Here is a 3,946-nt window from a genome sequence, read left to right on the forward strand (position 1 = left end):
CTCCGTTGATCCCAGCATCCTGACTGGGAGCGTCATCTCTGCTTGCCACCCTCTCTCCATTCCTCCCGCCCTCCTCTCTGGGACATGGTTGGGTGCAGCTCATTTCTCATTCAGCCCAAGGCTGGGAAAAGCTGGGATAGGCTGGGAACCCATCACATCTGAATTTCGGGGCTCACGCTGACTCTTCTTGAGACATGCAGATCCTTGGGAGGCCAGCTTGCCAAGGAGGACGCTTAGCATTGGGGCCAGGGCCAAAAAGTCAGAGTCCTGGTTTTGCTTTGGGGGTTTCTGATGTTGTTCCAGCCTCCCGCTGAGTTTCCTCCAGAAGCAGTTGCAGAGGCTCCTGCTGCTCCCTCAGCACTGGGTTAGGACAGGGTGGGGTGGGAAGAGAAGCTTCCCTTAGCCAGAGGTGCCCTCTCCCTCTTGATCTGCAAGGGTCTGTAAATACCTATATATAAACCTGTGTGTGTTCTCTTGTGTCACGTTGGGGTTTTTAATGTGTTTGTGTATTCTGTATACATTAAAAGGAAGTAAAAGTAAAAAAAAATAGACTGACCTACATCAAAAGTAACTTTCAAGGTTTTTTCTGTACTTTTAAAATAATTATCACAATGCAGATTATACAGTAGGTAAGCATGAAATGAATGTTTATTTAGATTAATGACATTTCTTGCATTCATTTGTTATAAATTTATGAGCACCTAATATGTGCATAACATTGGACATGCCATCAAGAAAACAAAGAAATATATGATACATGATCTACCTTCTTAAGGAGTTTATAATCTAGCTGGGATAAATAAGTAAGGGCAATGAAGGGTTAAGAGATATAAGACTACCATTTCCAAAAGATTTCAAGAAGCAATCTATGATTAAGAGAAAATGAGGAATCAGGAAATTAGTGATTCAGGGATCAAAAAAGAAAAAAAGAGCTAAACTGAGCCTTAGAAGAGATAAATAGAATATTAAAAAGTGAGAGAGGCTAAGAGCATCTCAGGCAGGGAAAGTGTGCGGAGTGAGAAGGGCAGATATGAGAATTCAGGGTTTATATAGAGAATTGGTTAAATTTAAAAAGATAGGTTGAGACCACCAAGTGAATGGTGATGAATGCCTGATTAAATTGCCCAGATTTCATCCTGCTAAAATAGCCATTTACTGAGTATCTACTACGTGACCTGTGGCTTACATACATATAGAGCATTTTCTGGATATTATGCATCCATTTCCTCATTCTCATGGCACTCTGTTTTTCTCTTGAGAAGAGACCAATGGGACTATAACTAGAGGCCTTACCTTCTATAGTGAGGGGCAAGAAATCAAATTGAAAATGATTCATCTCAGTTCCAGTTTATCTCATCCTTAACATCATTATCAGACTATTCTGGCCATGAAGCCCTGGCTGTACTTACTGCTTCCTAGGTATCCAGAGACACTTCAGGTCTTGCCTGTTTCCAGACCTGACTCACTAGTGTCCCTCAGATTCTGTGAGACTCTCATTTTTCCAATAAATTAAATTAAATTTTGAGTAAGATAGCCAGAGTTGATTTATATCGCTTACAACTAAAGAGTCTTAATTGATATAGTTATATATTATTTTCCACACGTTATCAATAAGAAGGCTGTGGATAAGTGATATTAAGCAAATTTCTACGTACATACAACCAGCAAGTGGCAAATGTAGGTATGTTTGACTCTAAAATCTAAGTGCTATAAAATTACTTACCAAAGGCTGCATGGGATGACCAAGATTCACTTAAAAGCTGGTCTTTTGGTCCCTAAACCATTCTGCCTTTTAACAAGGATTCACTGCAGATTTTTACGAAGTGTATGACATAATCAAAATACTAGCATGTTAGAAAGGTTGATTTCACAGCAAAATGCTAGGCTGGAAGGGGAGCAAGAGAGCTTAAGGTAAGAGATAAGTGAAGAGGAAGAGGTATATAATTCAAACGGGAAATGACTGTGACCTGAAATAGTGAAATGATAGGACAGACGCAAGAAGGGAACATTTATTACAATACTTTATCAGTTGTGATAGCCATCTCTCTGAAATGTGCACTCCATTAATTTTTTTACTATTTTTATAATAACTTCAGTCCATTGATTTCAAATTACAGTTCAGTAAGCATATGACTTTTACTGGATTAAACAGAATCTCTTAGTAAGCATATCGTAAGCTTATAAGCAAATGTACATCATTTGCAACTAAATTATGTACACATAATTTGCAGAAAAATGAATTTGCCTAGAGTTTTTATAATCAAGCAACGTATTATGGCTTAACATTTCTTCAAATTATTAAAAAGTATGAAAAAAAGTAATATCAGAAAATCTAAGTACATATTTCTAGGATTGGTCTAAGGTTTTCCAACAAAGATAAAAATAAACTTTACAGAAGAATGGTTGGTCCACTCACTATCTTCATTTTCCAGGCAACATAAGCTTCTAGAAGCAAGCCATTTTCTCTATTAACAATAGCTGTACAACAAGTATGTCAAACTCCTGGCCCACAGGCCGCACGCGGCCCACAACGAATATTTTTTCGGCTGAGCCAATATAACAGTATGTAAGAAACATTTTAATAAAAATTTTGTGACTTAATTTTTACAATATCCTGTTATACATGATTATTAATAATGAACTACAACGTTCGTTAATGACTGGTTACTATAATCGTGTTTCATTCATTTCCCTTACTCGCCTTATGCGCAGGCACATCATTTCTCTCCACTAATACTAGCAGTGAATATTTTAGCAGCTGATTGCCACGTTATTAGTCTTGTACTGACTTGTTTGGTGTGTGAAACAGGAAGTATTTCACTTTCGGAGAACAAGAAAAATGGGTTTATTTGCATTATGCTTATTAATTTGTGCAGTTATTCAGTGTCTGGTAAGTTAATGTTCAAGAAAAAAATCTTAATTTTTATGAAAATGTTCTGTTATTTTATGTTAATGATGACTCATTTATTTCAGCCCTTTGTATTCAGCATGTCTCTATCAAAATAAACCTACATTTCTATGAAAATCAAAGCTTTTGTTTTTTTGCAGCCACATAAACTTAAACTTTGTTTATTTGGCCCGTGTTAGCCTTTGAGTTTGACATGCTTGCTGTACAATATCATAAATAATATTGTAATAACTATGTACAGTTTCAGGTCACAGACTTATTGGGGTGATAATTTCATAAGTTATAAAAATAAGCACTATGCTGTGCACTTGAAACTAATATAACATTGTATGTCAACTGTAGTTGAAAATTTTAAAAATAAATTTAAAAAGCAAAACAAAAAAAGGTAAAAACAGCTGCACAAGTTAATAGCAAAAATAATATGAGTTTCAAAATAGGAAGGGAAACAATTTGAACGAAAAAAATTAAAATAATTAGATTGCAATTATTATCAGTGGTGTCTCTGATGTTTTAATGTACCAACAAAATACTATGTTTGGAAAATAACAACTTTGTATAAAGTCTTCAAATAGCAACCAGAAGAAAGCTATTGGCTGGCAAATGGTACATTTTGTAAGGTACCAGTGTATGCTGATACCTTTGACCAGGCTTTGTGAGTGCTGCTGAAGCAAAAGATAGTTCCTACTTTGCAGAAGGGGTAATTGAGACAGTACTCAAGCTCTCTGTTCAACTTTGCTGGACTAAATAAGAACCCAAATTTTGGACAAACAATGTTATTCATTGTTGCTTTATTTTTCCCCCTTTTTTAGTTCCAAACATAATACATGCCTATGGTTTAAAAATTCAAGAAATGCTTCAGAACAGAAAATAAAAAATTAAAACATTTCCTTCAATCTAATTCCATTAGTTTGGTATGTATATTTTCAGACATTTTTCTATGAATGTGAATACACATACCCATGCACATCCCCTGTATGCAATCATTCTCTTTCCCACACAAAAAGAAAAACAAAATATATATATATATATATATGTATA

This window comes from Myotis lucifugus, unplaced genomic scaffold, assembly GCF_000147115.1.
Source record: "Myotis lucifugus unplaced genomic scaffold, Myoluc2.0 scaffold_13, whole genome shotgun sequence".
NCBI classification, from domain to species: Eukaryota; Metazoa; Chordata; class Mammalia; order Chiroptera; family Vespertilionidae; genus Myotis; species Myotis lucifugus.